Source organism: Phoenix dactylifera, chromosome 14, assembly GCF_051530095.1.
Source record: "Phoenix dactylifera cultivar Ajwa chromosome 14, Ajwa_hap1_PhDact_Kaust_v1.1, whole genome shotgun sequence".
NCBI classification, from domain to species: domain Eukaryota; kingdom Viridiplantae; phylum Streptophyta; class Magnoliopsida; order Arecales; family Arecaceae; genus Phoenix; species Phoenix dactylifera.
This window is the reverse complement of record NC_143203.1, coordinates 8116670-8124988: the sequence shown is the minus strand read 5'-3', so window position 1 is coordinate 8124988 and position 8319 is coordinate 8116670.

Below are 8319 nucleotides of genomic sequence, written 5' to 3'. Positions count from 1 at the left end.
CAACTCGTCGGAACGCGAGTCGGGACTAACTCATCCTGCTCATTTTCGGCTACCATCAGACCTGCTTTCTTAGGCACGACTTGAGTAGGACTCACCCACTTGTTATCGAAAATCGGATAAATAATACCCACATCAAGCAACTTAAGGACTTCTGTTTTAACCACGTCTCTCATTGTTGGATTCAGCCTACGCTGCATTTGCCTTGTGGTTTTCGCATTATCATCCAAATATATCCGATGCATGCAAATCAAAGGTTAATCCCCTTTAAGTCTGCAATCGACCATCCAAGCGCTTCTTTATGACTCTTTAGGACCGTAAGTAATTTTCCTTCTTGATCATTATCGAGCTCAGTCGAGATAATTACGGAAAAAGTGTTATCGGGTCCAAGAAAGGCATACTTGAGTTTTCTTGGTAAGGGTTTCAGCTCAAGTATGGGTGCTTATTTTCGAGATTGTACAATTTTTATCCCTTGTGAGGGCAACTGCTCGAATTTCTCTATTCTCGGTCTCCACCCATTGACCATCATGACATCCGAATTATCTAAAACAGGCGGGGCCACGTCATCAGCAATACCTTCAGAACACCAATCTATTAAACCATTGTCGGCCGATTCAGTAAATATTTTTTTTAACAGATATTCTTCCGCAATGGTTTCAACCCATTCAACCTCTTTACTTTCTTCATGATCACTGGGTTGTTTGCCTATACTAAAAACGTTCAGTTCCAAGGTCATATTGCCAAAAGAAAGCTTCATGACCCCATTCCTATAATTGATCAATGCATTAGAAGTTGCAAGGAATGGACGTCCTAAGATGACTAGAATCTGAGATGGTGAATTGGAAGCCGGATGTGTGTCTAGTATAATAAAGTCGACAGAAAAATAGAACTTGTCTACTTGGACCAACACATCTTTGATAATCCCTCTAGGAACCTTCACTGACCTGTCAGCTAATTGTAAGGTGATAGTTGTTGGTTTCAACTCACCCAAATCGAGTTGCTCATATACCGTATATGGCAACAAGTTCACACTTGCTCCTATATCCAGCAATGCTCGCTCAATCCTAAAATTGCCAATGATGTACGAGATAGTTGGGCAACCTGGTTTCTTATATTTAGGAAGAATGTTATGCTGTAAAATCGCACTCACATTTTCAGCCAGAAATGCCTTCTTCTTGACATTTAACCGACGCTTGATAGTGCACAAATTCTTCAAAAATTTTGCATATGAAGGCACTTGTTTGATTGCATCAAGAAGAGGTACATTGATTTTTACTTACTTAAAAAGCTCAAGAATTTCAGAGTTTGGTTCAAGCTTTTGTAAAGGCTTTAATCTTTATGGAAATGGTGCTGGAAAAGGACATTCGATTTTTTTCAGCAGATGTTGGTGCTTTGGTTTCTTCGTTATCCTTTTCTTTTGTCTTGGGAGAGTCAGAATTAGATATGACTTGTGTTTGTTCTGGGACTGGTCGGTCAATAACTTTTCCACTTCGTAAAGTTATTATACTCTTTGCTTGTTCTTTATGCGAAGTTGAAGATGATGCATTGCTACCACCGTAGACTTGAGGGTTAGGTTATGGTTGAGCTGGTAGCTTACCCTTCTCTTAAGAACTTAAAGCAGTGGTCAGTGTTGTCAGTTGATTTCTTATTTCATCATTGATTTTGGCTTGACCTTGCATGAAAGATTACAAAGTTTCTTCGAGACTGGGTTTTTTAGGGGGTGTGAGTGCATAATGAGGTTGCGGAGGTGGAGGAGTTGGGTAATATACTGGTTGAGGTTGGTCATTCCTCCACCTGAAATTTGGATGGTTCTTCCATCCAGGATTGTAAGTACCCGAAAAAGGATTATTAAAAGATTTTTTATATATATTCATAACATTGGCCTGATCGTGCAAGACTTCCTTAAATGCTGGTATTGTGGGGCAATCACTGGTGAGATGGCCAGGCATCTCACAAATCCCACAACACTCGCTGTCATGTTCTATGGTCTTAACGAGTTCAATCCTTCTAAGTTCAATTTTTTCTACCTTCCTAGTAAGGGCTGCCATTTTAGCCTGAATTTCATCCTGAGTACTAAGGTTGTAAAGGCCCCCGTGTCCAATGCTAGTAGGCTTAGGCAAAGGTTTATTCACTCTATCCCCTGTATCCCATAATTGTGCAGTCTCTCCCAGCATTCATAAAATGTTTCATGGTCTTTTTGTTGGAAATTACTAAGATGCTTTTTCAAAAAGTTAGTCCTTTGTGCAGAAAAGAATTTTTTCAAAAATTCTCTTTGCATATCATGCCATGTTCCTAAAGATCTAGGTCTCAAGGAGTTCAGCCAGGCTTTATCCTTTAAGGAAAAAGGAAACAAGGTCAATTTAAGGACGTCTTCCGATACATTTGGCACTCTAAATGTGATGCTAATTTTCTCAAAATTCTTAAGGTGAAGATAAGGGTTTTCGGATTCCATCCCATGATACTTGGGCAGCAATTGAATTACCCCTGGTTTGATTTCAAAGTGTCCTACGTTTTCAGAAATAATCATGCATGAAGGTTGACTAGTCCTAGTAGGGTGTAATTATTGTCGAAGTGTCATAACTGGGGGTCTACCTTCATCACCATGGTGACTTCCTACATCATCATCAGCCATCTCACCAGATCTGAGTGATGTGTTTGCAAAAATGCTTTCGTGAAACTAATCTTCCAAGTGCAGGAGAATCGCACAAGCAGTAAAACTCGGAAGTCCGAGGTCGATTCCTCAGGGAGCGGTCTGTGAATTATCAGTTTAATTTCAGATGTGATTTCAGATGGTTTATAGAAGTTTAGAGAAACTAATTAATAGATTAAGTTCGATAATAAAGAGATGGTTAGGGATCCGGAATCCCCCTTGACAATAGTACATTCAAGATATAAACTCTACGATTTCTGATTTAAAAGTTCAAATGTAAGATAGATCTAATCATGTAATATATTGTTTGAACACACGAACTCAATTTCTAAGCATTCGTCGTGCCGGTTATGTCTACGATAAATCAAATAATAAAGTAATCTATGCATCAATAGATATAAACCAACAAAGAACTATCTACAACATAGGTAAACAAGAAACCAAAACATATCAAAAGATATAAATTGAATAGAACAATAGTTTAGAGTTTACTTCAAGAAAGTAACAAGTTAAGGGTTCTCCCATCATCCTTGACCAAAGGGATTAGCCGGCCATCAACATGAAAAATCTCCTCTGTTCCTCTTCCCTTTTCTTTTTCTTTTTGAAAGCGGAGCCTCTAACTGTTTTTTTTTTGTGGGAACCAGAAAAACCTCCCCCAGCCGAACAAGATCCTTCCCTTTTTATACAATCAAACCTCTCCCAGAAACAAAACTTCCTCAGAAATCAAAACCAAAAATTCCAAACTAAGGATGCGCATCCCGGCTGGCCGTGGGATACCGGGACGCGGATTCCGTGATTCTCAGACGCGGGTGCTGCTGTGACGCCGGGAGAGTGCTGAGAATATGGCCCGATTGAGAGGGATCAAGATCCCTTCTATGCCTGGTCCTCTGAAGGGAAGAACGAGATGCGTGGGACGCTGGAGCACTGCTGTGAATGCGGACGATTGCTCATGGACGGCTGAAATCCGGGAAGTGAATCATGGACGCGGGGAACTTGGGATCAACTTGGAATGTTGAGCCAGAATTGTTGGGATTCGGATGATTGAAACACTGCTTCTGGTTTCCTTCTTTGGCCACGGAAAACTGGGAATGCTAGGCGTGGATGAGCTGGAAATGAAGCTCGGATGGGTGAGGCCTGGACGCTTGGGAGAAGCAAACGTGGAAGATGAAGAGTTGGGCACGGACGCTGGGAGGATGCTGGATATGCACGCGGGCGGATCTAATGCTGAGAATGGACGCGGAGAGGGTGCTGGCCACGGATTACTTGGCATGCATCGCGGGAAGGAGTTGATCACGGGTGCGGGGGACGAGCTGGGAGGCGGGAGATGGTAACGGATGATGCGTGGGATCCTAAGATCTGGGAGGTGATCGCGCGCTGCTGGGAGGCACTGATACGGGTCCGAAAGCATGGGGCGTTGATCGCGGGTTGCTTCGCGGACGGCTGGGAGACGCGTGAGGCGGATGAAATCTGGATGAGCGGAAACAGGGGATGCGGGAGATCAGGCTGGATATCTTATCCGAAAGTTGATTTGGAAGGGGCGCATGGCTGAATCGCGATCGCAGAATCTGGGATGTGATCGCGGGAGATGGAATCTGGGAGGCTCGTGGATGCTGGGTAGAAGCTGGGACACGGACGGATGGGGTTTGGACGCTGAAGCGCGACCTCCTTCAAATGGACGCCTGAGATTGTGCACGGGAGCCGAGATGCGTGGATGCAGCTGGATTGGGGCTTGTACGCTCGGGCTCGCTGAATAAGAGTCATGTACTCTGTTCTGCAGTTGGGAAGATGCATTGTTTTTAGATGAATTTATATAAAATAATGATAAAAATTATAATAAGTGCTAAGGATAATATTTAATCATGCAAATGTTAACACCTATTATTTATCATTATTTTGCTAGCATTAGGTTAAGTTAAGTGGTACTTAGATCATACTTTTGTGCTCTCATCACTGAGATTTTGCGAAAGAGTTTCAATAATATGATCTAAGAAATTGTCAAAAGTTTTTCGATTCAAACGCCCAATGTTGTCCCTATTCCAACCTAGCATACAAAATTTAATTTTAATTTTTTTTAAATGATCACCCTTGATCTTTTCTTAAAGTTTTTATCAATTTTCAATTAGCAACAAGGGTTAATGAGGTATGATAACAATAAAATTCTGATTCTAAAAAAAAATTAACACAGAAAATTCAAAACAGACAGCAGCAAGGTTTCATATTAATCTAATGGTCTTAAAAGTCTCAGAATGTCAATCAGACCGTTCAGATTATCGAAACACGCATCCTGCACTAGTCAACCAAATTTGAGTCCAATCAGACGGCGAATTACTCTAATATCATAGTTTGATGCGGACTGTGTAGGAAACAAAAATAGTAGTAAAGATTTTTTTTTAGTTTTACTTTTTTTTTCTTTTCGAAAAAAAACCTAACTACTAAGGTACTAATTAAATCTAAAATTATATTAATAACTCAGCCGTTCCCCGGCAACGGCGTCGAAAACTTGATGCGTCGCAAAACTGCTCTCCCAAGTGTAGGAGAATCGCACAAATAGTATAGCTCGGAAGTCCGAGGTCGATTCCTCAGGAAACAATCTATGGATTATTAGCGTAATTTTTAGATATAATTTTTAGTTGATTTTTAGAAATTAAAAGCAGAGAATAATATATCAATAAACAAAGTTCAATGAAATAAAGATGGTAGGGATCTGGAATTCCCCTTGATGATATTGCATCCAAGAAATAAACTCTATGGTTCTTGATTAAAGATTAACGGTAGGATAGATCTAATCATGGTATATGTTTCATGAACATATGAACTCAATTTCTAAGCATTCATCGTGCTTACTACATCTGTAACGAATCAAATACTAAAGCAATCCATATATCAATAGTCATAAGCCATTAAAGAACTATCTACGAAATAACTACGTATGGATCAAGAACATATCAGTAAATATAAATCATTCAAAGCAAAAGTTTAGAGTTTACTTCAAAGAGCAATACATTAAAGGTTCCTCCATCACCCTTCCTAAGAAATCAGCCACTCATTTCAAACACTAGCCTCTTTTCTCTTTTTTTTTCTTTTTCTTTTCGAAAATAGGGCATCCCCTGTTTCCCTTTTTTTTCCTTCCCTCCTCTGTTTTTTTTTTAGAATGGGAACTCTCCCTTTCCCAGCCGAGAGAGCCCCTCATATAGTTCGTGAGAGCCCTAATGCTCGCAGGGGAATGGGCGCGGATGGCTAGGATGAGATCGCGAATGCTGAGCCTGTTGTGATGCTAGGATGCATCGTGAACGGATGGATGGATCGATACAGATGCTGGGAAGATCGTGAACTCCGAATGCTGCGGATGCGAAGAAGCAGACTGATGGATTGCTAATTCGGAAGCTGATTTGGAGGGAACGGATGGAATGGATGCATCGCTGGAGGAGGCGGATCATAGAATGATGCGGATTCGAAAGCTGGCCGCAGGATGGGATTTGGATGCGCTGGATGCGGACGCTAGGAAGCTTCACGGGAGGCTCGCAGGATGCACTACGAACGCGGACGGGATCTGAGGAGGCTGGGATTTTGTTGGAAGGAGGTTGAGGTGCGGAAATGGAAGATTGCAAGGAATTGGACATGGGAGAATCGCCACGAACGGCCGGATGTTGGGCTCGGGACGCTGAGTTTCGGATGATGCTAGGGTGACGGCTGGGATGAATGAATCATGAACTCCATAGGCCTTTGAAATAGGGAAAGAGAAGGATGCAGGACGCTGGGTGGATGCTTCGCGGACGGCTGGGAGGCGTGTGAGACGGGTGGATGGATCGCGATTCTTCCACGCGGGCGGATGCGTGGGATAGATACTGGTTCGCGGATGCGGTGGATCACTCGCGGGAGGATGGGCTGCACGCGGCTCAGATGCTTGGGCTCACAGAAGACTGAAGCTGCAACGAAGTGGACGTTTGAACTTGGCCTCCTTCTAGTGTTCAACTGGGGTTGTCCCTTGCGGTTTGCTGGTCATCTGCAGTGTTGCATCTTTTTGGACCCGATGCGCATTTTAACTTTGATTTATGATCACCTGCACCCCTGATAAGTGCTAAATAATGTATATATTTAACTATTTTACACAGCACTTATCATTATTTTCTTTGCACATATTTTAAATTTAACATAAGAAAATGTGTTCCTCTTCATCATTGCATTATTAAAAATAATTTGATTTTGCTTGATTTTATTGGTCCATCTAATGTATACAGGTCGAATCAAATTCATCTGGGATGACCCCTGAACCCAAATCACATGCACCCCATGAATCGGATCTTCCCAACCAATTAGAGTCGACCCCAATTTTCATTTCTCAGCACGTGCCATCCCAAATAATTTATTTTCATGAATCCAAACAAGTCTCTCTCCTTCACTCCCCACGTATCCAAACTTCCCAATTTCCTTTTCAACACATGGCCACCCCAAGTTCACGTATTTTCTCCCCTGTTCCGTGCCCTAGCCATATCTAAGCTACTATACCACAACTCCAACTGCAAGTCATCTCAGCCATCCATCAAGTCCCAACGTCCGAGATCCTCCTTATCCCATGGATCAACCATCAACCGAATCATCCCAGCGTCCAAGCCAAGCATTCCATCCGCATGTCCTCCCTCCCGTTCGCATGAACCTAGCAACATCATGTCTGATTCTCCCTTACGCCCGTCTTCATCTCAGCCAACGACAGCATCTCCGAATCCCCTGCATCCTCATCCCAACTCCATCATCTCGGATAAATCCCTGCTTCAAAACAGAGTCCGGATAAGCTCAAACTTAGTGTCCGGATTAGCTTCATCCCGTTGTGATCTTCTTCCATTCGGATCAAGCAGCCAATATCCCTCCGGATAACATCCTAACATCTCCCAGCAAATTTCGGAATCCTAGCTCCTCTGTTCTCAACTGTATCCATCGTTTTCAAGTCTCTCGTGTCTTCATCTCAACTAATCTCCCAACGTCCACTTCATCCTCCCGAACTCCACATCCATTTCATCTTCCCGAGTTCACAGTGATCCTATCAACGGCTACCATCCGCATGAGATTCCTTCTTCCAGAATGATCTCACGTTCGTAATCATCTGCATCATCCTCATTCGCTTCCTCATCTTTGAACTAACTCCCCTGTTTCACACGTCCAGCTTCTCCTCCACGTTCCGGATTAGATCACATCTCTCAGCTTGCTCCCATCCTTATCCCATGGCCAGCCGTTCCCAAGCTTCCAAGCATCCGTAGCATTATGGATTGATTCCATCATCCACGAATGAGTTCCAAGCAAGCTTCATATCAACTATCTGCGTGGATCCAAATCATTCTCATCCCTCCGAGATCCTCTCAACATTCACATCCCTTGCTCCTAAATCAGCTCCTCTTCATCACGATCTCCCAGCATTCCGAATCACCTCCCCTATTCCCAACCATGTCCAAGCTTATCCATTGCATGCACATCACGTTCACAACGCGTTCCGGCCGTTCCCTCCTTCCACAAAATCCCAGCAGCCCTAATTCGAAGAAATCCGCTGGAGAGAGCCGTGGGAAGAGTTGGCTATAAAAGGCCATCAGCCTTCTCAGGAGGAGGCATCGAAGGATCAGCAATCTCTTCTCAGGAGTTCCCACCGAGATAAAAGTGATAAGTGCTTAATAATTTATAATTTA